At 46.4% G+C, this 27,987-nt stretch overlaps 1 long non-coding RNA gene across 2 annotated transcripts; it reads right to left on the bottom strand.

Annotated features, from left to right (window-relative positions):
• Nucleotide 1: 1 nt before the first annotated feature.
• On the bottom strand, nt 2-27,981 carry LOC133417758 (uncharacterized). Of its 2 annotated transcripts, none has more exons than XR_009770395.1 (3): nt 27,895-27,981; nt 26,794-26,906; nt 2-162 (listed from the first exon to the last, which is right to left on the bottom strand). It is a non-coding gene; the product is annotated as an uncharacterized LOC133417758 (long non-coding RNA). The 2 variants fall into 2 exon arrangements; XR_009770396.1 differs by lacking the exon at nt 2-162 and adding an exon at nt 23,002-23,422.
• Nucleotides 27,982-27,987: the final 6 nt, after the last annotated feature.

The following is a 27,987-nucleotide window of genomic DNA, read 5'->3' as shown; positions in this document are numbered from 1 at the left end:
TTTGGAGCCGTCTGTCTGATTGACTTACCGGCGGGAACATCCGGCAGGAGCGAGCGCAGTCGTCGAAGCCCGTCCGGCTGCGGAAGTCGGGTCGTCGCCGGGGCCGGACGGAGCCGCGGCGGGGTAGACGTCCGCGCGGTCGCCGCCTTCGGAGAAGATGACCTGGAACGCCGAGCGAGAGAGCGAGAGGTGTCGCTTGAGGACGGCTTACAAAGTATCGAAACCGGTTCCACTTCACATCGTCAAACGCGATCGGGATCACACAAATAAAGGCTCAAGTAGACATGCCCGAAAAGACGGCATTTTTGTTCGAAGCTGACCTTTTCGGGTCATATTGGACATTTCTGGGACTTCTTAATGGATTCGAAGTTTTGGACTGATATTTCGAGACCCGCAGAATATTGCGTTCTTGGGAAATCGAAGCACCAAACATACGAAAAGAAAGCGCAGACCAGAAAAAAAACCCATTCGAACCCTAGCTTGGGATACGACTTGTTTGGAAAGTCTCAAAAAGCCTTTTTTGTTTTGTTTTCTCCCTCGGAGCAACGCTGTTGTTGTCAACATCGTAGAAAGCGAACATTTCGATAAGTAAACGAGAAGCCCGTTGCGTGTGAGCTCATACCTTCCCCCCCCCGGTCAGATGGATGCTAGCACGTCATAGCCGCGTGAACACTTTTATAGCCTCCCTCGGACCCGTCGCCAGCGGGCCTTCTTTTGTCCGGGCCACCCGAAGCTAACTTAGCTCCTCTCTGCTAGAGTTTACCTATAGAATGCCGCTTGCAACCTTTTGACACGTGGGACAAAAGGCTGGAATCAAGGTTTCAGGGCCTCCTAACAACAAAGCATTTGGGGGGAGAAAAAACAAAACAAAACAAACAAAAAAGTGTCCAGCATGTGACGAAAGCATGATGATTATTAAATTATAGTACGGTATTCAGTTGAAGTGTGCCCTCTGAATGAAATGACATCACTGCGCCTTTAGCGCCGCAATATCCTGACACTTCTCCAGCGGTGACCTTTACAACCCGGCTGTGGCTACGGTTCGGCTCGGCTCAGGGATGGGATTACGTTCAGGGGTTACGGTGAAGAGTTTAAAGGCGCAAGGGGTCAAGTTTACAAGAGTTGGCGTTCGAGTTCATGTCTTCAGCATTGAGTTCAGGCGTTAAATTCGGGGAATTAGGGATAGGGTTAAGAGTTTTAGGGTTATGTTAAACCGTTTAGCGTCAGGGAAAGTGGGAAATGTAGGGTTTAGCGCTAGTGTGACAGTTTAACGCTTATGATTACTGTTGAAGTTTGGTTTGGGATGAAGAATAATGGTCAAGGTTGCGGTTATTGGTAGTGTTTGAATGAGGCTTGGGTTTAGGTTTCAAGGGTAAAGGTTAGGGTCGGTTTAGGCCGCGAGCTGCAGAGGGCGCAGAAAGGCCGGAAAGCCACGCCGCCGTCGTCCCGCGCTCGATGCCCGAAAGGTCACGCTCGTCGTCTTTTAGCCTTTCGCGGCTAAACGAAGAGCGAGCGCCGGCTTTTTGTCGTTGTTTTGCGGAAAGAGAATTGCCGCGACGTAGGCTTTAGCGCCGTTTCCGTGTTCTGCGCTCTTTTCCTGTGACGCCAGTCGATCACGGATCGCCTTTCGTCACACGACGCTGCCTAATGGCGGCCGATTATGCACACGACAGATGTTTTTTCTTTGGCGGGATGAAAAGTCACTTTGATCCAGAACGCATAAGAAACCAATGTCGGGATGGAGACCGATGGCTTGTTTCATGAAAAAGCGGGAAGACACCTGCGTGGGCGGGGATTCCACGTCGACGGGACAAGGGTGTGAATTTAACACCTGTTGTGTTGAAAGCAATAGTGGCTGCGACTTTATACAGGCACTGGCACTTTATTGCCGTCTTCTCTTCTCTTCCGCCTTCGCTGGGTTTTGTGTGGCCACCTTTATATTGCTCGTCAAAGTAAATAGAAGTTGTTGTTTTTTTTTTTAGTATCAGAGCTGTAACGGAGGCGGCAAAACATCTGCGTCAGCATATTCCACAATGCCGGCACGGAATTTGAGCGATCTCTGCGTGAAACACTGGAACCTTGAACACAGCCTGTAAAGGCCAACATTTTCCTGCATCTTCCCCGGTATTTGAGGCTTTACATGTGCAGTTGAAGTCTCTTTTTGTGAAAAGTTGCGGCAATATCCTGTCTTTGCTGGTTTCTGTGAAAAGAGCAAATGCAGAAATGTTGGCTGCCAAATTTGCAGTATCACCGTGTGAAGCAAGGTTTCTGCTATACCAGTAAAAGCTGACATAAAAAGCGCTCATGGCTATGGCAATACCTGGATTTGCTGAGGTTTGTGTAAAAAAAAAAAAAAAGCAGTGTTATGGCTTATGTTATGGCTCTGAGTCTGAAATTTTGCTGGATCTCTGTCTGAAACAGGATTCTTGCTATACCTGTAAAGGCCAACTCCTGAAACTAAGCGCACACAATTGTTGCGATATCGGAATTTGTTGGGTTTTGTGTAAAAAGGCTGAGGCATATAAATGGCGGCTCTTCTATTACGGCTCTGATGCCAACATTTTGCGGGATCTCCGTGCGAAAGCTAGGCTAACGGCGGCTTCTCCGAATTGCCGCTGAGCTCGTCCTCTGCCATTTCTTTTGGCGCGTGACACCAAGCACGTATTGTACTTTTGACAAAAAACGCCGTCATCGCCACCACAACGGCGGGACTCGTTGAGGAACGCCGTCCGAACTCGAGCTCGTTAGCGAGGACCTCGGCTCTCCGCAAAGCGTGATCCGCGGCTCCCGCACGTTCCTCTTCAGCGGCGCTCCAAGACGCCTGCTGCCCTCCCTGAAGGCAAAGTAACATCACACAGCGCTACGCCTCGCCTTCTTGCTTCTTCCTCGCTTCCGCCCCGGAGGAGAAGAAAGCTCCCCGCTGTGCAGCATTCCAATCTTCATCTCGGAACGACGGAAGAAAGGGACAAAGGAGAACAGGGAACGATGGTGGTGGTGGGGTGGGGTTCATTTGTGTCCGAGGAGCGAGCTGCGCATATGCGCGCGGCTCGTAGTCGCGCGGGAGATGATGACGCCGTTAGCCCGGCGAGCGACTGATCGACGCACGCTCCACCGAGCGAGGGAAAACTCGGGCTGACAGCAACGCCGCCACTAGTTAACCTACAACCTCTTTCATCTCTGTGCCTTACAAAAAAACAAAAACAAACAAACAAAAAAAACCACAGACTTATCTGCTTAAAGAATTTCCACAACGTGACGTACTAAACGACGAATCCAGCCCATTTCTGCCACCGCCAAAAGTCGGTTTTTCAACAGGGTTGACGTGCAAGAGGGTCTTGCCCAGCTTGTACGGGAAATTCAAGCTTTTACCTAACTGTAATAACAAACGGACGCCGCTAGATGGCAGCACTGCATCGCTCGGGATTCGAGATCAACAGGTCAAAGTCAAAGCCGGACAAGTTTAGGCCCCTGACACTCGGACAGAGAATGTTTACGTTTGGCGCAAACGGAGCGTGTCCCAGTAGGTTGCGTTGTGATTGCGACAAAAGAGCACGGAGACAACGAGCGACGGCATGGAGAGAAGCCGCTGACGATTCCAAACCGATGCCAACCAAGCCGAGAGTCAACGTCGCTCAGCTAATTATGTTCGTTACGTATGTCATTTCAAGTGTAATTGTAATCCATTACATTAGTGGGAGAAACTAAATTCCAGTTGCATTTGGAAGTTCCCACCATGAATTATCATTTGAGTTACTTTTATATAAAAAAAAAAAATAACATTTCATATTACGCCCTCCTCCTAAAGCAGACGCATGCGATTGGCCGTTTTGCCGTAGTCTCCAACGTGACCTATTTTTCCAAGTAGGACCTCGAAACACCACCTTGTGCTTGTCTCGAGATTTTGAAAAGGTTTCTCGGAAACCTCTAAGGCTCCTGTTGGCGCATTCATGAAAAATGAAGAAATGCAATCAAATGTAATTATTATGAATTATTTCGTTACTTTGAGAACACGATGACTTCGTTTTCAGCAGGGTCATTTGCAATCGGAAGTCACGATGAACAAACGTGCCCTCTAAACTGGAACTCGACCCGGAACCCGCTAAGTTCACGACGAGCTTCTGAGGTCGCGTTAGTCTCGCCGAGGTCATCGAAGCAAAGAAAATCAGCGGCGCGACCGACAAACTGAACTTAGTTGGGAAATGACCCGTCGTCGGCAATTTGCAGGCCCGTTTTGTCCGGAATCCCAACGACGGGACGACGCGCGCGCTTCGGAGCCTCGGCGAGATGTACGACTCGCACGATCCGAAACAGAAACATCGGGTGACCCCGGCGCATAGAACAAGTGTCACCCCGAAAACGTTGCCGCGCGAGATAGGAGAGCGCCGTCGCTCTAACCTCAAAAGCAGCACGCCGCCGAGGTGGAAACAATGGCTGCCGCCCGCGAGGCGCAGGCTTAATCTGGCGGCGGGGGGGGGGGGGGAAAAACCCCCAACGTTGGCCAAACGAGCCTCCCCGAGCGAGGACCCGGCGAGATCATCCGCTCCCAATCTCCAGGCGCGCCGCCGCCTCTCTTGTCCGTGCCAGCGTCGCCGCTCTATCGGGAACGCCAGACGCCAGCGTCGCTGTGAGCCCGTGCCAGGGCCTCCGCGTTTGCCGCCACGTGTCTGATGTGCGCCATCTTTCCTTTTTTTTTTGCTGTGGGGATAATTAAAAGAGGAAACGGTTTGTTGGAAGCAGACGGGAGGCGCTTGGACCGAGCGAGTGGATGCAGCTGTCAATTATGCTCGCTCGCTTTGCTGCGCAAACTTTTCACTTTGGAACTTCGCCGGAAATCTTTACTTCATTTAAAAACAAAAAAACAAACAAACACCTCATTAAAAGTACTCTCACAGCTGTAGTTACATTCATTAGTGAGCCTTTTATGCCGCGTGCGTCATGTGCCGACTTTCTCACGAAAGTAGCGCCAGAGGCCAAGTGGAGCCGCTCGCGTCCGTCAAACGTTTTGTTTTCCGCTGCTTTGGAGCTTTTTGTCGGATTTTTCAACACCCACAAAATATGGCACCCAAACTACCAAAAGAAAGACGAGACTCGCTTCTTCAACCAGACAAAAAAAAAAAAAAGGCTTTCTACCTCTTTCCGTTCTTTAGTAAATCAGCACGAGAGCACAGCTTGGTTTCACCCGAAACACCGATTTTTGATTTTTGATTTTTTTTGCAAGCAGAACAATGACTTTGACGCAAAGAATTGTTGCTTTTGCGACACCTCAAACGATAAAACGAGACCGGAGTTGAACGTCAGCGGCTTTTCTACACGCCGCTCGCCATCCATTACGTGAACGGCGCCATCTTTTCTCACAATCGGAACACGCACACGTTCTACAAACTAGCGTACGTATTCAAACTCCGCGTGAGCGTCGGGCGCGTAAACTTGTCCCACTTCCGGCAAGTCGGCGTTTCTCTTCCGCGACCTCCTAATCTTGTGTTACACTCCACACAGGCTGTGTCAAACTCAACGCCCGGGGGCCAGATCCGGCCCGTCGCATCATTTTAAGTGGCCCGTCGACGATCTTGTTCCCGAGCCCCCTTTTAAAATAAATGTAATAGCTTCTGATTAGTTACCCATCCATTTGTTGCGTATTAGTAATAATCGGAGGCGATTACGTATACATTTTTATGTGGTTTCGCAGTCATAATGGCCGTCTGATGGAAACCGTAACGACGACGCGGCCCACGCTAAAAATGTATTTGACCGCGGTTCATAACCATTCTTTCAATGGCCAATTGCCGGTCTCTCACGATAATCTAATTGGAGAAACTCAACTGCGTGACGCGCTACGCTAGCACCGAATCGTCCTGCCGATCGACTTATTTCACGGGTACAATCGTGCGCGCTCAGGTTCTACGTCAACTTCTCCAATACAAGAGAAGCAAAGAACGTCGGCTATGTGACGCACTACGGCCGCGATCGGTCCAATCATCCGCATTGATCTCTGAAGGCAACTTTTCATTCGCCCTGCGGTCCAGGTGCCTTTCAAACAAGTCTCGCTGTTTACTGACACACGACAAAAGTTGAAGCACCCCCCCCCCCCCCCACCCATCTGTCTGCTTACCTCCTAGCCTCGCCCAGTGGGTCCTCCTGAGCGGCCCCCGCCTGCCTCTCAGCTCGCTAATCACATGCGACGCCCTTGTTCGCATCTTCAAATTTGTCATCAAAGCAAATGTGTTCTGACAACAGCAAGTGACAAGCGCACCAGAGGGGAGGCGGAAAATCGGCGCTTTTTTTGTTTCGCATTGCACCGCTTATCAATTATTGATCACCTTACCCGCTGCCACCAGCACTCGCGCCCACCTGCCCACCCTGGCATGTTGTCATGATGAACTACACCCGTTTAAAAGAAATAAATAATAGGAACCAGACTTTGATTGACTGCCTGCACTTTTTTTTTTTTTTTTTTTGGAGCTTGGCAACATGAAGGCTTTTTCTTTTCTTTTTTTTTTTTTTTTTGCCAGAGGCCATTTTCAATTTATTTAGAGGAGGCGCGCCGCCCCGTCCCAGCAGGTGGAGCGGGGCAGCGGGCGCAGCTGACACCTCGGCGCTAAAGAGGAAACACAACAGAGCGCTTAACGCGAGCGACGCTCGTCGCCGGATCCAATACAAAAGTTCTCATCAAAAAACGAGCCATTTAAGAGGAGGACGCGTGAGAGGCGTTAGTTTTACAACTCGTTTCGTATCGCGGCGTTTGAGCTGCCCCGCGTCACGCAGGCGGCGGCGCTGGCCCCCACGACGAGGCAAAATAATGCAAACACAACAATAAAAAAAACTTGGTCAATCTTTGTGAATATCGTTTGACGGTGTCAGTCTAAATTGAAAGTGCTGAATTCTGATCGATTAAGTAGATTGACTGCACGTTCCAAAATGCAATGGCAGTAAATATTTCTTTATCCGACTCTAATTGGATGACATGACACAAATTGTTTGTGAAAAGATATGGCCATAAACGGGGGGGGGGGGGGGGCCTCCTATAAAAAAGCTCATTAGAGAGGAACCAATTTAAGATAACAATAATCAGCGCGGTATTGATGTAACAATATTTGATTATTGTGGTTGCAGTTTGTACTGCATTAGACTCGGAGCTGTTCTGGCTCATAAAAGTAGCAACATGAGGCGAACAACAATCAGAAAACTTTGGTCCATTTTATTTATTTTTTTTCCCCTCAATGGAGCTTTTTTGCGATGGCTAAAAAAAAGAAATCTTACTGTCATCTCATGACATGAAAAAAAATATTTGTATTAAAAATACAGTCATCATATTGATACACTGCGCGTGAGCTCCAGTACGAGGGCCCAATCAAAAACAAACAATAACAAAACAAAAACAAAAAACAATCAGCTAATTTAAGATGATACTGCTCAATTTTGATTGACAACATCCGAGAGGGAACACCATTTGTTGTATTAAAGTCATTTGGGAGCTGTACCCCATCACACCTGAAGCGCTCTCTGACATGGCGACACAATTATATTGACAATTAAAAGTTGAACTGTTATCAAGCTTACGGTTTTTTTGATCGAGCTTTTGTACGGGTTGAGCGCCAATAATATCACCGCTACTTCACGCAAAGTCAGCAAAACGGCCTTTTAAATGTCACATCAAGCGGTTGTACATCAGAAGATGTACAAAAATGGATATACCATTACAAGGTATTTCAAACAAACAAAAAAAAGTACTGTATTGTACTAAGACGGAGACATTCATAATAATTACCATTTGCCTAATGCTCATATGACATAATACTTCAAAGGTGCAATGTGTGAAATAGGTGTTTTTGGGAAATAGGAACATAATGTTGAAAAAAAAAATAATTATTATTCTTTTATTTATAAAAATATATTTTACCACACAAAACATCTATTTATATTCAACAATACAAATAGTAAACACTAAAAAGTTATTCCAATATTCAAAATATCAAGAAAAGAAAACAAATATAGACTGAAAAAAAATAAATCTAAATAAGAGGAAGTAATCAAGGACGTGTGAGGAATTATAAATAATATGAAAATTTTAATATTTAAAATATTTAATATTACATTTAGAAAAAAACTACAAAAACAATAAAATACGCACTTAGTAACAGTCAATCCAGTCTATATAGACAGTATATATATATATAGACAGTATATATATATATATATATTAGTTTTGTGTGTGTGTGTTTTACTTTTTCTTTTTCGAGCTATCACCTCTTGGAAACTTCTTTCTCCATTTTCCATTGAAGCGATCCAAACTCTGACAGATGAAACTGACGCATCTTTTCCCCAACACTAGAGGGCACTACAAGCCAAAGCAATGGCTTCCAAAATGTGGATTGTTTTTTTTTTTCTCCCCCCCTTTTCAACAGCAGCCATGTCTCTGATGCAGCTTGGATGCGCATTTGTTCGCTTGCAACTAAACATTTGTAACACACGAGATCTCTCTCTCTCTCTCTGTGTGTTTGTGTGTGTGTGTTGTCTACTTTAGTGAGGGAGCGCTTAAAAAAAACAACAACAACAAAATCACTCATAGACTGACGTGACCTGCGTCCCCCCAGCACGCAACTGCTTTCAAAGCAAACGCAGTCAAAGTGTGTGTCAGACACACACATGGCGCCTTTGTACCGCTTTCAAGCCACTGTGCGCGCGTGTGTGTGTGTGTGTGCGCGCAGGGCCGTAGAGACGGCGGTTGCTCATGTCGAGGCCCGGCGTGGGAACGGCCCCCCCCTTTGTGGTTACGACTCGTTTTGCAACTGTTTGTTTGTTGTTTGTTGTTTGTTTGGCCATTTGAAATGTTCAAAAGTCTTGTTTCCAAGCGTCGCAGTTGCCATGTTTTTACATATTTGACTGTTCGTTTCTGTCTGATGAGGACTTTTGTGACGAGAGTGCGGGCGGCCATGTCGAAATCGCTTTTTTTTTTTTTTGGTAGTCGCTGTCCTTATTCTTCGGTTTTGAGGACTTTGGCCGCGGTCAAATATTTTGGAGGCGTACGCGACCACCGTGTTTGACCCTTCGGAAGTTCAGCCCCCTCGAGCCAGTTTCACCGAGCGACGCGAGATTTGGTAGGCCCGTCTATCATGACAGGACGCACCGAAACGTCCCAAGAAGTCATGCCTGAAAAGAGACGGCAAGTCTGGCGTTTTGGGTCCTTTTGGCCGCAGCCATCGAAAGTGCGCTCATCTGCAATTCTTGGAAAGTTCCGCCCCTGAAGCCGCTTTTACTGATCGACATGAAATTCGGCAGGCGCGTCTATCGTGACAGGACAGGACAGGACAGAACCGAAAATAGTGCCAAGAAACCACGCGCAAAAACACTCAACCCAAAGTCGGCCATTTTGTTTTGAAACGTCATTCTGGCCGCTTCCAGCATCCTTTGAAAGTCAACTCGTCCTCCGCATTTTGTCCCATTGCTCGCAAACGCGAGCCCCGCATACTAGACACCTAGTCGGCACTACATTACTCTGAATTTGAGTTTTCGTCATCGTGCACGGGTGGAGCACGGCGGCAAGGGGGATGACTCGCCATAAAGAGGAAAAAATTCAAATAAAAAAAGGCTAATAACTGTACAAGCTGTACAACATATGAATGTAAAGCCACACATCTCCCATTCGTGACTTGGTCTAAAGAGGCCTCATCGCTTTTTCCTCTTTCCTACTGGGAAAGGAGTCGCAAATCAAGCATGCGATTAACACGGGCGCGTGCGATCTTTCGCATGAAAAGTTGCGCCGGCCACTTCACGCTTGCCGCTCCTGGAAGACCGAGCGCACCGGCGGCGGCGGCGGCTCCACTCCGGGGCAGCGAATTCAGAAAGCACGACAATCCAAATCCGTCATCAAGACCCACATTCTCGCCTCTTTTTGACTTTTGGGGAGTCCTCCTCCCCGCGCGTTGTTTTCGCGACACGAGGCGCTGCAGCCACGTTCGAACGCTCGCCTGTCACGCGTCACCTTCGAGGCCCCGTTTGAAATGTTTCGACGTACACGTTGATTGACGGGGGCCGTCCCGGAGCGACGGCGGGGCTCGGCTCGCCGGGCGCCCATGTCTGCGACGAAAGCGAGCAGCCGCGAGGACCGGGCGTCGAAGAAGAAATGAAGAAGACAAAAGTCCTCTTCAAGCCATTTCTCCAAAAACAAAAACAAAAAAAAAAACAAACGTCAAATGGGAGAAATTGTACAGAAGAGACGGATACTGCACAGAATGCAGTATACAAGGACCGGCAACGGGGTAGGCGTTTGCCCTAGGTTTGTTATTGTATGTTCTAAAAACATTTAAATATTGTAATACCGTGATTAACACCGAGAGGAGAGAAATTGTATCGAGCAGAGTGCGGAATGCAAGCGTGGCTGTCGGCAACGAAGGCGAGTATCGGCAAAAAGAAGAGAAAAAAGTAGAAGGTGAGAGAGAAAACATCGATGAAACAAAACCTTGCCTTTTAAGCCATTTAAATAAATAAATGAACAATAATAATAAATAGTGAGATGGGAGAAATTGTATCGAGGAGACGGCTACTGCACAGAATGCAGTATTTAAAGTCCTCCGACGAGCACGGCGGCGGCTGTCGCAAAAACGTCCAATTTTTGAAAGTTACTTGAAACAGCAAAGAAATGGACACAAAATCAATAAATAGAAGAAGAGACTGTGGGCGCTGCAGCAATGTGGAGCCTGTGGAGTAACGCCATAACATTCTGAGATTATGCTAGGTCGACAGTTGTCTCCCTATATATAATGTTACATTGCTATGTATTTCTGCGATAAACACAAAGAGGGGAGACATTGCATCGAGCAGAGCGTGGAATGCAGTCAACAGTCAAACCGCTGTCACGCTCGCACTTGAAAACATTCAATTGTTGGCAGCTCCTTCATCTTCATCATCATCATCATCATCATCATCATCTCGTACGAAGAATTTCGACCGTAACCGACGATCACGCGACACGTCGCCGGGACGGCGGAATGCACGCGTGCGCGTCATGCGTCGAACATGCCGTTTCTACATAAAGTGGGACGGGAAGTCCTCACAGGCATGTGAGCGCCGTGCTCGACACGCCGCCGACAGACCTCAAAAATAAACTGACATGAAAAGAACATCGACACGAGATGAGGCGCTCGTTTCTCGACGTGGGCTGCCAACCCGCAAACGAATTACGATATCATGCGCCTTTGAAGGCACACAGTAATATTCAAAGGTGATACTCCTGATATTTCTGGCTGATTTACAACAAGGTCAAGCACAAGACGGTTGGCGGTAAGGCGTTTTATTTCTCCAAGCGCACAACCAATAAGATAATTATGCGAGGCACACAATTAAAGGTACACTTTAATATTAAATTGTGACATTACCGGTGTATTACTGACAGATTCATTTACGAGGAGATTACTGGGCGTAAGGCATTTATTTCTTTAAGTCGATGAGCAATTGATTGAAAAGGGGCCAAATCAATTTGCAAATTGACAGTAATCATATGAGGTGGACATTTAAAGGTGCACTTTAACATGGAAATAAAACATTACTGATGTATTTCCTCATGATTTATAACAAGCTTACGAGGGGCAAGGTGTTCATTTCTTCAAGTGCACGATCAATTGATCAATAATTCTGTGATGTAACACAATTAAAGGTACACTTAAATATAAAACACGTGACATTACTGGTGCATTACAGTCTGGACTATAAAAATGTCAAATACGATTACTGGGGTAAGGCATTTAAAAATTAAAATCAGGACGCATGATCAACACATCACAGTATGAAGGTCAGAAATATCCTTGAAATAAAAACGGCCTGACACAAATTGTGTTAATTCAGTCATGTTCAATAATTGTACATATTTCTAAACATCGCTGCTGATGGCTGTGGTAGAAGACTCTAATAATTAAAAAAAAACATAATAAAATAAACAAAACAAAACAAAAACAAAAAAAACAGAAATCTCGTGTATGCGAGTGGTTTTTGAAAAACCGCCAAATGTCAAGCGCTCATCAAAGCGCGGCCGCGTTTTCTTTTCTGCTAGCAAAGCGCACGTAACCTTTCAGTCGGCCACTGGAAGTCCGCCATCCTATCGAGCGTCGCTGCGCTGTGCTCGACATTTTACACGCTGGGAACACAGGGAACGTCTATCAGGGGTAAGCCGTTTATTTCTTCGGGTGGACGACCAATCTGTGAAAGAATTATTTTGTGGGACGCGCATTCAAAAATACGCTCTAAGATTACAGCGCTGACATTCCCTAAATGTTTGTTCCAAAGTCATGTCAAGCGCAAACAAGATTATTAGGAGTAAGGTGTTTATTTTTCCCATCTCTGTCTCCCTAATGCTGTGTTAATGTAGTGTTTATTTATTTTGATCCATCTTGCTGTCAGTAAATACGTTATTATGCGAGGCACAAATTTAAAGATACACTTTAATATTACAATGTGCCATTACTGGTATTTGTTGCACAAACAAGATTATTGGGGCTAAAGCATTTACTGTATTTCTTCCATGGCAATATATGTTCATTATTGGGGGTAACGTGTTCATTTCTTAAAGATCAAAGTATCAAGTGTTTGCAATTTGAGCATCTTACCACTGAAATGGATTATAAAGGTGAACAAAACATGATTGGGGGTAAGGCGTTAATTCCTTAAAGATCCAAGTGTCAAGTGTTTCTATTTTTTCTATTTCTGGTCTTTCTCCATCTCGTGGTCCGAATAGCTTAACACGGAAGTGCATGGTAAAGGTGAACACAACATTATTGGAAGTAAGGCGTCAATTTCCTCTGTCTATCCAAGAGTCAAGCGTTTGTATTTACGTTATGTTTCCCCCCCCCCCCCCCCATCTTTTGGCCCGACTACCTTAACGCGAGAGAGGATCCCTCCGCGGCGCATTGCCTTCACGCTGTACGCCGTCGACCGCCGACGTTATCTCGGAGGAACGGCGGCGAGCGGGAGGGAGCCAACAAAGCCACCGGCAGCGACTCTCCCGCTCTCCCCGAGGTTACATAATTCATGTCGAGCATATTCAAATAACATTTATCACATTGTCAATCATGCCGCGTCGCGCCTGTAACGTTATAAATTAATAAGAATCCCGCCGTGGGGAGCATCCGCGCCAATGAAGCGTCTTTAGTCATTCTGTTTGACAACACCACGAAAAGGGGCCGATTCTGCAGGGGAGGGGAATCAAATTCCACACTTTCACGCAGATATTGTTCCCCACCTCGGAATGTTTAAAATATGGAGTCGGAAAGGGAAGGAACTTTAGTTTGGGCCACAAAGCGGGAGAACATTCTGTGACAAGATGGAATCATGCAACTAAAAAAAAAAGAAACCAGTGAGATTTATCCGCTCGTTTCGATTCCCACGAGACACACACACACACACACACACACACACACACCCAATGAAAAGTATGTAAGTACCAATATGGTAAGTTTTGTTTCTTACGCCTTAAAAACAATATTTTCTATGTCCTTTCTTTTCAACCTATATGAAAATGTTGATTACAAATATATATATATTATAAAAAAGAATCACTTTTTTTTTTTTTACAAAATTCTGGAAAAAAAAAACAAGATCACAAAACAATAACACAAATTTGAAAAACAAACAAAAAAATGGCCGCGAAATGTAGGCATCCCGTCATGGCCCCTGAGATCCTCTAGGGGCCGCCATGTCGATAACTGAGTGCTTCTTCTACTGTTGATTAGATGATTCCGGACACCTGTGGTGCCCATTAACTGGTTGAAGCATCGCCCACACCACCCGAACAATCCCCACATAAATCATACATTTTAGAAATAAACCAAAAGAAAAAAAACAAAGATTTGAGAAAAACTAATCACGAAATTTGAACCAAAAATAATAAAGGCCACAATCGAAAAAAATTTTTCTACGCAATTCGGATGAAAAAAATCATGAAAATCAAAACAAAATCACTAAATTTTTTGGGGGGGGGGGGTGTTAACGTGTTAACGGGGAAAAACAAATCACAACATAAACCAACGCCACAAACTATACATGCTTTTCATTGGACGATTTACAACGATGCATGTTTATTTTAAGATTTTTTTTGGGGGGGATGTGGTTATTTTAACGACAGCGCCCTCTGCTGGATATGGTGGGACACTGCCTCCTGCATGTCATGTAAAACGCCTCATTACGAAAGGCATCAATAAATATGCATGCATTTGTGTTTTTTGTCCTTTTTCCCCCCTTAGCCGCCCGCCACGAGGCATGATGAGGAAACAAGCGCACCTCGCCGGGCTCAGGTAAGAGAGACAGCCCGTTCATTACCTCTTCCATGAATAAATGATTGTGACGCTCCGCCGCCATCATTTGCATTCGCCTAAAAGTGACACCTCAGCGCTTTTGTCTACCAAGACGTCTGGGAGGTGTTTTATTTCGCCCCCCCCCCCCCACCCCCCCGTAAGAGGAAAGGGGCTTTCATTAGCAAAGGTGCGCTTCGTCAAGGCGATCACAGCGCGTTCCTGCAGGCGATCGCCGCCTCGGCCCCTCGCTTCTCTCTAATTAGGCGACAGCCAAACGACAAAGCAGCTTTGCCCTTGTCTCGTTTTTTTAAGGTCATTATGCAAATCGATGATGTTGACAAACATGAAAGGCGGCGGACGTTTCTCTCTCTTTTTTTTCTTTTTGATGTGCCACATCGGCTCTCGGACGGCTTAAAGCTCGCCCTCGGCAGGTGTCGTGTCAATACTGGGCGGCGATCGATCCGAGGGGCCCGTCAGAGGGGGACCTCGCGAGAGATGGGATGGGGGGCGCGGCTTTTTCATGAAATGGATACAAAAAACAACAACAACAAAAACATTCAGGACACGAGCTGAAACTATTCTTGGTTTCAAAGTTTGGTTTTTTCCTTGGAAAATTTTGATTAAAGCGGCAAATCATCTTTCCAGTGCAAAAATGCTAAATTCATTTGTTTCTTTCAATGGAAAAAAAATAAAAATAATAAAAAAAACGTTAACAAAATGAAAGTTCTGTTGTTTTCCAGGAAAAAGAAGAAAAAAAAGCTACAAGAGAAAAGTCTGACCCAAAACCCGTGTTTTTACTCTTTTTCATTGGAAATCAACAGTTTTTTGGTTTTGGGGAAAACGAAAAGAAACAACAAAAATCCGGCAACTCCATTTTCCCCCCCCTTTTCATCTCAAAGTAATTTTTACCGATTTCGAGAACCACAACAGCCTTTTCTTTCCATCTTCTTCTTTTTGGGGGCAAGACCCCCAAAAGACCCCCTCGCCCGCACAAAACAACATTGCTACAAAAATCAGCTCCAAATTCCCAAGAAACTAAATCTCACATCAAAAGACAACATTTGTCTCATGAAAAGCAAATACATCAGACGAGTTTTTTTCCCCCTTCTAATCCAAAAAACAGCTACAAATATTTTCATATTTGAATAAACAATACGCAGTTTTTTTTGAATGAACGTTTGTTTTCCGTAAACAAAAAGATTGTTGTTTTCAGCCATCTGATACATGAAGACATTTTACATACATCTTGATTTTTGGGGGGGGGGATACACCACGAAAAAACTTGCATGAGTTAAAAACAAAATACTTTCATTTATAGGACTGTTTTCCCCCAAAAATAATGTCTTGCCATCTACTCTGATAATAAGTTCGCTTCAAAATGCACGATCCAAAAAAAACAGCTAAAAATATTTTCTGATCCGAGTAATAGTCCGAGATAAAAAGCATATACCGCCATATTATGTGAGTTGCTTTTGTTCAATCAAATAAAATCAACACAAAAAAGACTTGCCAAAGTTTTACAGATGAAAAGACAAGAACTAGCCAAATTTAGATTTTTTTGTTGTTGTTGAAAAGGTTTTTTCATCCGATAAAGAAAAAGTCTTGCCGCGCACGCCGATAATTAGCTCGCGTCAAAATGTTGAATATCGACATAGTTCAACGAGCGCCCTGAAAAGGAACATGGGGCGCTTGAATCTTTTTACCCTTGATAACAAACTTTGACCTATTTGTTTAAAGAGCACTAAAAAAAACAAAAAAAACAAAACAAAAAAAAAAGTCGTAAAACTTTCCGAAGTACTTGTGATGGAAGTTCAAATAGACAAAACCAATATTCCTGCATATTTACTGTCACCGCGACGCCACAAAATGACAAAAAAAACTTCAACCCTGCAGCGAGGCTAGCAATTACATTCACGTTTTTTTTTTTTTTTTTTTTTATTTTTTTTTTTTTTTTTTTTTTTTAAGTTTGACGCCACTGATGTCGCGCTTTAAATTAAAAATACAAAACAAGGTTCACCCATGTGATCTATTTATAAGAGGTCGGAAGACTTTGCGTTAGCTCGACGACATATCAGAGGTAGGGTAGGGCGGGGCGGGTGTGGGGGCGGGGGGGCGTAATTGAGGAAACAGGCGCAAGTGTCGCGTGTTCACCCGCCCACCAGCAGCCAACCTCTCCCGCCGATGTCTCACAAGTCTTTCACACGAGCTCGGTTGTGACTTCTTGACAAAAGGGGAAGAAAGAAATAAAGACGACAAGCAAACGCTAACGAAACGCGGAGACTTTCTAGCGGCGCTCAAAGTTGGGCGCGGCGAGGGCCGTGCTTAGCGGCGGCTAATTGCTGCAAAACTTCGGCGGCTGCCGAACGGAGGGCGCAGACGGAACCTTTTGACTACAACACTGTTGTTGTTGTTTTTTTTTTTTTTGGGCTTGCCAGCTCTCCATTAGCGTGCGAACCTCAGGGAGCTAATTAACAAATAATTAATACATCCCCCCCTTCCCCCCCCCCGAAAAAAAAGAGAAATCCCTGACATTTGCAAGCTACTCAAGATGTCTCCACCCAGAGCGTTATGGGAAATGGAATGATTAGCCCATAATGCGGGGGGACAAAAGCCCGACCCCCTGCGACCTTTTATCGAGTGTCCGATCAATAACCCGCGAGGGTCAGCGTCTTTGAGCTTCTGTCAGCAAAGCAGGATGGGAAGTAACCGCGCAGCGGGGGGACTGGAGGTGTCGGGCAGGGCAGAAAGCTCGTCATTTACCCATAACGACCTCTTCTTTGGGGCTGGAGAAAAAAAAACACCGCTGATGTTTTAAACGTACACTAAAGCCCCACCGATTCGCCGATTACTCTTTGCAAAATCGGATTTTTCTGTAGAACCGAACAAACCGCCGCCTGATGAACTCACGTGCGGTGGAACTCAAGTTTCAGTGATTAATCTGTTCCAGAAGGTCTGACGAAAACCCCATCGTACGAATCCAAAGCAATCGTTTACGAAATAGTTTTGTGGGGTTTAAAAAAATAAATCATAAAATGCTATTTCTTTTCTTATTTTTAAATGATTCTTCAATGTTTGTTTCTATGTGTCCTGCGATTGGCCGGCGACCAGTTCAGGGCGTACCCCGCCTCTCGCCCGAAGATAGCTGGGATAGGCTCCTGCACGCCCGCGACCCCCGCCTGAGGAGAAGCGGTACGGAAAATGGTTGCTTGGATTCTTCAATGCAATTTTAACGAGCGGCAATTCGCGGTCCGGCCCCGGTCCCCGTCCCCCGAGAGTAGCGGGGGTCCACTGTAATCGTTTTTTTGCGGGAGTGAGGCTTCACCGTATCTGGAATTTCCGACGGGGTGGGGGGGGGGCTAGGTGCGCGGGTTTAATTTGTCGCATTAGCACATAACACGGTCGCTACACGTGACGCGCTCGTCGCCGCCGCCGAGCCTTCAAACAGCCTTCAAACCCGCGGCTTTAGCGACAACAGACGCCGCTTTTTTTGGGGGGGGCCTTTAAAACCGCCAGAACGACACTTGAAAGACAAGCGCGACTCCAAAGTTTCCTTTAATGCTTCCGGAGAATGCCAACGAGGGCTCAATCACGACGTACAATTATTATACATCGGCAACCTCCACGAGCGTAGTTGGCGAGAGATTTAGTACTTCGATATTGGCCGTGACAGCAAACACGCCAACCGGCACTGCCGCTCCAGCTGGGAAACAGTGAAATGCGCTCAACCGAGCGAAGACAATCAGGTGTCGATACGGAGGTCGGCGAAACTCAAAACACTGTACTTCCTTGACACCAATTACTACTTTCCTGTTAGCCAGGGTATGACGTCGTGCTGTTGCGTTTTAGAGCAAAAACGGGGAATACGTGCATTTTTGAATAGCGACCCGTGTATAGGCGGCGGTTCACTGTACCATATTTACATAGCTAATGCCGCTAACGCCGCTAAGTCTAGCCACCCGGTAGCGCAAACACGAGCCAGGTCAGGTTTTTAACCGTCGTCCCGCATTAGCCGGCGCTAAAAAGTCGGGCCGAGATCCCGATTTGCTTGGCGACTTCTTGGCTGACCCGCGCCGCCCGGCGGCTGCCGAACGGAGGCCTCCCGGCGCGACCTCCGCCACGCGGGAAGAGCACCTTGGCAATCGAATAAAAAGCGGAGTGAGATATCAGCGGCTGAAGTCACATTAAACGCGGTGCTCGCTCATCACGGGCGGCGCCGCAGTGCATCGATTGGTAAAAAGCGTTAAAAAAAGAGACGAACTCGAGTCAAGAGGTGATCTGAAAGCGGGCCGAGCGGCGGAGGAGCCGTCCCGTTTGTTCCCTGGCAGCTTTGGACCGAGGCCTCCGTGACCGCTGGGCTCTCTGGCGCCCCTCGCGGGACGACTCGGCTCGCCCGCTTTGATGCAAAGACAAGGCGGGGAAGGTTACGTGTGCAAATATGCACCTCGAACATCTTAATCTTCCATAAGGTGATCTTTGCATGGGGTGCGGAAAAGCGGGAAAAGAGGAGGCAAGAGAAGAAGAAAAGACCAAGTGTACTTGCGAGAGCGCTGGGAGCTGAAGTTCGCTACGGGGGCGGCAGGAGTCAACCCCTCCCTCCGCCATCACCACCCAGCCGCAAGCCCCGGGCCTTTTTTCCGCAACATTCAAAAGCGCGGAGCAGTCGATACGGAACGCAACTCGCGGAAAGAGCAAGGGAGGGATTTAAAAGAAAAGAAAATAAAAAAAGACACAAGAGGAGCGCAAAAGGGTTATACAACACGGCGAGATCACACAAAATGGAGGCTGGAGCGCAAAGGAAGCCGGCATCTCCGCGTGGATGCTTCATTGGGGGTGGCAGTATGAAGGGGGAAGGTGCAAGGAGAGCACGCTCCTGCTGCCAAGACAGAAAAGTCATGCTGGAAATGTTGACATGCTGACAAAAAGACAAAAGACAAGCCACACTCTTGCAAAAAAAAAAAAAGAAAAGATTTGTCGCAGGAGATATCGGGACGGAGCTAGGCTAGGCGGTGAGAAAAGCGCAGCCGAACGCCGCAAACAAAGGAAACGTGGGGAAACGCTCGGTACACTCCGCACCGTTCGGAAACGCAGAGCGTTGTTTGAATGCGCTGTTCGGTTACTCAAGAGCGCCACCCGCTGGGAGCGCTGCGTCAGAGCGTCAGGCGGCACGAGCGCGGAAGCTGTCCAAGCCAGGCGGTAGTTCGGAAATTCAAAGAAAGGAAGTGCAAAACACTCGCGCTCTCCGAGTCGAGCTCGGGCGTCAGATTGAATTTCCCGGCACGCCCTAAACGAGGGCGGCAGGAGAGCGCAGTCCAGAGCGGTCGGTTTGGCTCGCGGCAAAATTGCTAGGAGGACGAAGGACTGAGAAGCTAAGCTTTGATAAAAGCCGACGTGGCTGCTGAAAACAACATGAAGGTGGAAGGAGAGCGCACCCCTGCCGCAAAGACCGCTTAGCTAGTTGGAAAGGCTTCGCTAGCTGACCGAGGCGGAAAGAGTACGGCGGCGCGCTCCTGTCACAAAGTCGATGCCGGAGATGCTAGGACGGGGCGTCATGTTGAAAAAAGTCAAAAGTGAGCACTGAGCTAAGATGAAACAAGTTCATGTTTCAGCTGCAACTTGATTGGAAGGAAAGCGCACTCCTGCCACGAAAACGTGGCTCGCTCGCCACAAAAGACCACGGCGGAGTTTCTACGAGGGAGGTGGAAGAAGATTGAGAGTCCGCTCCTGCCACAAAGTCGGAGCCGGACATGCCGGGACACGGCTAAATGTCGAGAAAAGCGCAAGTGGCTGCTGTATGCTAACTACATGAAGGCGAAGGGGAAGGCCGGCGCACTGTTGCCGCAACAACAAGAGGGGTCAGGTCGGATCGCCGCCAAACTAAATGTGGCTAAATGTCGACAAAAGTGTCCGCTGCCGACAATGTGAGGGCGGAAGGAGAAGGAAAGAGACGCGAGGACGGAGCTAAGCGGCGAGGAACGGCTGCCGCAAACACATGCTCGCCGTTCTAATGAGCGCGGCGTGGAAAAGGAGACTTTCAAATATTTCCCACTCGCGTTTGCAGATGTGAGGGTTTGTTTACGCGCGGCGCATTGTTCTCAAATGCTCGCCGCAGCCTCTCGCTTTCCCTTCCTCCCTCTCTCACAAGTTCTTTCAAACGCGGTCTCCCCCAAACACTCGACACCTGCCTGGCTGGCTGACTTCAAGAGCCCGAATCATCGCACAAGTCTGCGCGCCTCCATCTCAGTTTTAATCAACCGTTCAGCGACGCCTCTCGTGTTCCGAGCATTCGGGGGAGACATCTGTAAAAACGTAAAAAGAAAAGGGGGGGAAGGGGGGGGGGGGGAAACAGGTGCGGCGGGACAGTTGCTGCGGGAAGAGCGGCGCGTTTGTAAATTTGGAAAGTCATTCGGCTGCGTCTCCACAGGTGGAATTACGGTAGCGAAGATGGCGAGCGCACGGCGAAGCAAACTGGGATTGAATTTAAGTGATCACAGAAAACCACAACCGCGGCTGGAACGATGTCGCTTCGGACCATCAAAAATTTGCATTTGGTTTTTAATTACACCGACAAGAAAGGCCGCGAGTTTGAACCCTTTGAACACAGTGAAGCAACACATGTAGACAGACAACACAGCGATATTAACAGGTATATAATCTTTATCTTCCACGAAATGTCTTCGAATTGAATCATGACGAACTAGCTTCTTTGGGGAAATATCTTCTGTCCTATTCAACCTATATTCATTCGAAGCGGCTTGGAAACCAAACAAAACAAAACAGTACAGCTGACTTCATAAGCATAGACTTACGCAACACACAGAAACAATGAAGACGCCTTCCATTTCAACTCCCACTTGCGGACATTGCGCCCACGCGCCCCCCAACCCCGCCACGACAGCGTTCCCCCCTCGTGACGAATGCGAAAAGATGAAAAAAGAAAACAAGAGTTTACGGCAAAATAAAGGGCCGGCGGCGTGTGACGAGCCTTTAAATCTGGGACAGCGGTCCCAAAGAGGAAGGCGTGCGCGCGGCGGCGGCGGCGGCGGCCGCATGAAAGCGCCAAAGAGGTTTTAAGCGCGCTAGCCGGGAGACGCAGACGGGAGGCCATTAGCCGCATTGTGCGCGTGCCGCCCGACGAGACTCCTCCTATTGGCGTTTGAACCGTTGCCGTTTTATTTTCTCTCCAGCGTGGACGTGCACGTTGCCCGTGTCACAATTGATTTGTAGCTAAAAGCGCCAGAAGTGTTTCACGCGAGAACACGGCCGATGTCGTCGTCGTCGTCGTCGTCGTCTTTGTTTTTAAAGGGCGGCTTTGATCCGGAATTCGTCTCCGGGCGGACTTTTGCCTCGCTTTACGTCAGTTGCGGTTACCGTTCGGAATGGAAAATTCCGTCTGGCTTGTGTTTTCCACTGAAGTCATAGAACCTAATCTCAACCTAACGTATCAACACCTCCAAGGGGCATTACTGCCTGTGCCCAATGAACTCTGCCTAGCGACAAGCAGCAAAACCAAATCCAAACAAAGAAAGAGAGAAAAAAAAAAAAAATCATCTTTAAGATATTATTTTTATGTCAACCAAAAATATTCCTGTTTTGGACACTGTATAAATACTTCTTTGGTGGGGGGGGGGCGCATAACAGATAGTGCTCCGTGAATTCTGCCGAAACGCAAGTAGCGTGACCAAATCTAACCCAAAAATACATACAAATCTTTCTCAAAAATAGTTTGGGTTCAAACACACGCTACTTAGCGGACATAACTGATTGTGCCCTTCAAATTCTGCCTAGCAACAAGTAGAAAAATCCGATCAAACAATCGGAGCAGTTGCTCTAATAAATATGAAACGACTTCATGAGACATCGCTACCGTCGTGTCATTGCACTCCTAACGCCGGGTTGCCCAAAAACGGTAGCGCTCAATGATCGCGGCATCCTTTTACTACCGGACGGTTGACCGAGCGGAGCGTACAATTCATTTAGATGCTAAAGTGTCGATCGGGCGGGTGAGCGTTTGTCCTCAGGCTTGACGCACGCGCGCACGTAAACAATCGAGCAGCGTCGACCGGACCGCTTAGCGGCCGAGCGAGGCGAGAGCGGCGTTATCGGCGGTCCCGATAAGAAATACCCCTCGCCCCGCAGAGGTAATGCCGCCGGGCAAATAGAAAGATCCTATCTCGTGGAGCCGACCGTCGACAATCCCGCATCCCGGCCGCCTTCTCGGGGAGGCCTCCCAACGAAGGAAAACGACGACGACAAAAAAAACACTTTCATTTTCCCAATTGGAGCTTGACATTTGTCACACTTTTCCTATTGACTCGCTTTATGATCAATAATAAACGCGGGCGAGGAAGATTAATATCGACGGCTTTACTTAAATGAATTTAACAGAAAAGCTTGCGGCATACCAGTGGAATTATTACATTCAGTCAGTATTTTCTTGACCGCTACGATAAGAGTCACTCTTGACAGACGAATATGAATTGAACGCGCGTTTGCCGTTGCGGTCGTCAATTGCAGCGGCGTCGAATTGCGCCGACTTCGCCATTGCGGATATTTTCACTCGAAATCGAGTCAACAAAATGCGATATTTGGAATTACGTAGCGTCTTCAAAGAAAAACGAGAGATTTTTATTGCATTAATAACAAGGAATGTACAAAAAAAAACATTCATACAAGTATCAATATATATTAAATGTAAGAAAAATAATAACCCAATTATGCGGATTTAGTATAATAACTTGAATTATTACTCTATATGAAGAAGCATATTTGTGATTGACGCCTTGGAAAATGTCAGGCCAAACATGTATGTCAATGTCATTTATGTTTAGTCATATAAATTGTACTCACATTATTTCACTGAAATTAAATGCATATTTAAAATCATTCGCCCACAGAATAAGCAATTTATCCAGCCATTTCAAATATTTAAAAAATACGCATATTTCCAAATTGATGACATATTTCTACATTTTCTTGTCCCCCGTTCGGGCTCCTTGAGGACGTTCTCGGGCGTTCCTCTTCCTCGCCCGCTGCGCTCACCGGTCGCAGGCGGGCTCGCTTGCTCACCTCTCGCTGAAGATTTTTCGGGAGAAACGGTCTCCGCCTCCAACGCCCGACATTTCAGTTGCGGTGCCCGCGCTCGTCTGGCGGAGAAAACAAAAAACGGGGTCAGCCCAGGAGGCCGCAGCTGCCGTTGCACCGCAAACGATCCGAGAACACTCGGGACACTATCGCCACACCCCACGCCCCAGGATAATCCTTCAGGATAATCACCCGACAATATGTACTGTGATGCGAACGCTCGGAAGGAGCTGCTGTAGGCCACGACTCACGCCCAGACGCTCACCTTAAGGTTTCCCGACGCCCGTTTCTGACGGCGTGTACGAGGCCACGCCCCTTAAAAGGCACACATCCAACACAACTATTACAATACGTACACCAGTTACTTTACAGAAGCACCATTTTGTTACATTTGGACTTTCGCAGCACATTTCGTTCATTTAATGGTGGGATTTGTTGTCGTAAAAATAGGTCTTTATTCTTGTAATATTGTTTTAAGGAAAATAAAAAAACAAAAAAAAAACCATTTTGTTATATTATGACTTTCTTGAAAAGAATTCCGACATTTTCACAGCAGTACAACTTTATTATCTTAATATTATGATTCCCCCCAAGTGAAATTCAGACATTATTCTTGTTATACAGTCAAAGCAGACGTATTTGCCGTCCGGCATTCGCAAATTCACCCATCCGTGGATTTTTTATTTTTAAACCAAATTCTTATCCGTTTTGCCGTCCTCAATGGCAATTGTAAGGAGCATCAATTATTTGCGGATATAAAATATGTGAATCAGTGACACTTCTTATGACACACACACAAATAAGTCCCACTGTATGATTTTTTTTTTCCTGGTAAAAATCAGACCACAATAATATGAGTCTGGAAAAATGTAAAAATTAAATATATATATATTATTCTCATAATATGAATTTTCATTTGCCGAACATAGATTTTATTCTGGTAATATTTCATTTTGTTTGCTTCCGTTAGCGACCTTAGTATTGATTTTAATTAAAAACACGTAACAAACAAAATGTGTTGTTATTTTTCGGGCCGGCCGGAACGAATTTATGGCATTTCAATTCATCCCAAAGTGGAAATTCATTTGGCGTACGAATAAATTATGTTCCAAAATTGGTCACGCAACAAATTCAACTTCAAAAAAACGGAAGGTACTGCCATCAGGGGGCAATGGGGATGTTGGGGGGAGGGCTTCTGCATTTGTCAGTAATGAGTTGTTGTTGTTGTTGTTGTTGTTTTCTTTTTTCTCTCTTATGGCAAAAAAGAAGAAAACGTTGAACGATGACGTCTGTGGTCTCCCGAGTCCAGAACGCGGGCGACTCCATTCAATTATGCAAACGAGGCTGCCGCTACTGTCGCTTGGGCCGTCACTTTAATGACGACGTAAACACTCGCACGCAATGAGGAGGCCCTATTTAGCTATTTGGAAGTTAATTGTGTTAGTCATTAAAGGAAGTATCAGCTGTCATGTGGATGACGCGAAGAAGAAAAGAGTGGAGTGAGGTTTATTGTTTGACAGCAGTGCGGGGATGGACGACGAAGGCGAGGGAGGCTTTACACGGGCCGACCGCCAGGTGGCAGAAGAGCACAGGGCGGAAGATGAAGGCCACTTCATTAGGTACACCCGAGACGATCCGACCGGCGGACGGAGCACGCGTGCACTTTGCGTGACGTCGCTCAACCTGCACACGTGATCGATCATACAACAACATCGAGAGAAAGAATGTTGGCCCACGTCGCCAGAATAAAGTGGTACCGACGACCAAGATAATATTACAGGAAGAACGTCAAATAGTCATACAAATTAAGGTGGTCAAGTCCGATGTTAAAAAAGCTCTTGGCATACTTTTATGACAAAAGACCATTTATTATTACAAGAATGAAGTACAAGAATATTATTAGCCTTTATATTATATCATTGTATTCATTTAAAATTGTCATAACTGTTCATTTTTATCATGCAGAAAATGGTGTCAAGTTGTATGTGTTATATTAGGAAATTATATTAAAATGTAATAACAAATAAAAATTGTCATTTTTTGTATCATAAAATATATGATAATCACGTCATTATATTGTTATTGTGCTTCATTGTCAATTTTTTTCATAATATGAAATTCATACATTTGACAAAGTAGTTCAGCCTGCTAGCACATAATGGGAAACGCCACAGACGGGCGAACAATTAGCGTCGCTCGTCGCGGTGTGTATAACGCTTAAAGCAACAGATATTTGAACACAAACAGCGAGGCAACACATGTAGACCGACACCATAATACTCCCAGGCATCTAAAAATATATTCTTTATCCGCTGCGACGAACGACGAATATTACCACTAATGCGATGAGACGATTTCCCCCAATGTTAAGCGTTCTTCTGAAAGCAGGACAAAAAGTCTGCAGATAAATGGTACGTTTTTCAAAACGATCGCTGCCTAAATTGTCCTCCAACTCTGGAATGACCCCACTACGACTAGCACTACATGCGTCGGAATGCACGTGTAGTAGTACGTGTGTAGTGGCCCATCTGGCCTTTTGGTGGACTCCCGTCAAGCGACGTATCAAAGCGACAACATTGTTGCGAAAAGGGACTTTTTTTTTTTTTGCTTTTGTCTTTTGACTTGATGAGCGCACAACGGCGCCCGCAGCGCTGGCGACTGAAGACAAATTAACTTGGGAATGATTGTCACATCAAAGCGCCGCTCGCCGCGCTCGTCGTCGTTTAAGGCTGCGGGCCCATCGCGCACGCAAACGCGCGCCCACGAGAAGATTCCGGCTGGCTATTTTGCTTACCGCGCGCCCGCTCGTCTTTGAACTCGTGCGTCCGGCTAATAAATAACGGCCGTCGACACGGTGAGGCGTTCGAGGGCGGGATTGATGCGGAAAGTAGTTGTACTGCGATATCGACATTTCCGAAACTGCTAACAATTCTCGCGACAACAAACAAGAGGTACGAGTGCCCCAAATTGAGAGTTTTTCCAGTTTTGCTTGGTCGATTTGTTTTTCAAAAATTTGAATTGCCGTAACTTCAATTTTGGGTCAAGTGAACACACACACAAAAAGAGCAATGCAAAAACTGCGACGCCTCGGCACGTGGGCGAGGAGAGCCGCAGTCGCCGACACAAATCCAAAATGAAAACACTTGCAAGGAGCCGCTGCTGTAGGCCACAACTCACACCCTGATGCTCACACACACAAAAATCGGATTTATGTTCATCACATCACAACTTTTATTCTTGTGCAAATTCAACTTGATTTGTTTCATATTTTTCTCGCTCGCTCTCGTTTTGGGTCTGCTTGAGCTTCTCCTTGCCTGTATAAGTCAGCCGTGCGGTTTTCGACCTGCTCGAACGTGCCCTGAGACAACTTGCGTTGTCATTTGGCGCCATCTAAAAATAAATAAATACACAAAAACTAAATTGAATGACGTACCTTGGCTCGACAAACGTTGCGAAACGCCGTCTTTGCGTCATCGCCCTTCTGCGCTCATGTAACCGGCTAAGAACAACAATGGCGTGTCCCGCTCTCGACACGCGATGACTTTCCTAAAACAATGAAGGTCAAAGTCAACAAAACTCATTTTTTCACCGCTGCTTCACTTTCAAACCAATTAAAATGCGAGTTTACCTCAGCGTGCGTGTGTGCGTGTGCGTGCCTCCTTTTCTTGTAACGCACAAGAAAGCTATTTTGAAATCTATACAGTGTGCTGCCATGATGGATGGTGTCCAATTGTATGCGTGCGGTTTGAAGAACGTTTGGACCGGTGGCCTGAGTGCGCGCTAGCGAGTGAGCACGGAGCGCCTGTGAGGTCCGCACGATAACGGGCTGGAGCGCTCCCTTTATAGACGCTCACGCGGACGGCGCGGCTTGCCCGCCCGCCCGCCCGCCGGCCAGCTGTTTGTTTACGCAGACGCGACTAGCAATTATGTCTGCACCGCGCAGTAGTAGTTGAAGAAGAGGAAGACGACGACGAGACGCGCACTCACTGTCGCTAAGCTGACTTTAACTTTTGTTTAAACGGAGGCGTCAGCAATTGGTCTATTTTAGCAATCAAGTCAGTGTAATTCATTTTTTTTTTTTTTTTTTTTAATTTCAGCGTCTTCTGTAGTTCGGTAGACACCGATGTGCACCGCTTACACTAACAACACGGCTGCGAACGGAGAGGAGCTGGTTTACAAAAGCACAGTCAAGTGTTGCCCACTTCATTTCCCCCGCCAATTCAGCAAACGTATTTTCCCAAGGCATCAACTTGAATTCCTGCTAAGAAACGGAAAGAGAACAGAATCACGTTTAACATTTTGGATTTTTGTTTTGTTTCACGACGAACATTTTCAAAGGCAGGCTGCCCGTTTATACGTCGCAAAAGCAGTGACTCATCAACATTTTGGAAACTTTCGGTCTGGTGTCAAACACCAAAGTGATATGTGGGAAAAAGTACTTCACTCACAGAAATTAATTTTGGTCGAAATTAAAGTCACCTTGTAGGAAATGACTTGAGTAAACGTATGAGTATCTGATATTTGCTGTACTTACGTATCCAAAGTAGTTTTCTCATATTCAAAGCACTTAAATAGTGGAAGTAAAAGTACAGTGAAGCCCCACAATCTGGCACCAACCGCAAAAACC

The sequence above is a fragment of the Phycodurus eques genome, chromosome 19, assembly GCF_024500275.1.
Source record: "Phycodurus eques isolate BA_2022a chromosome 19, UOR_Pequ_1.1, whole genome shotgun sequence".
NCBI classification, from domain to species: Eukaryota; Metazoa; Chordata; class Actinopteri; order Syngnathiformes; family Syngnathidae; genus Phycodurus; species Phycodurus eques.
This window is presented reverse-complemented; position numbering and strand designations above follow the sequence as displayed.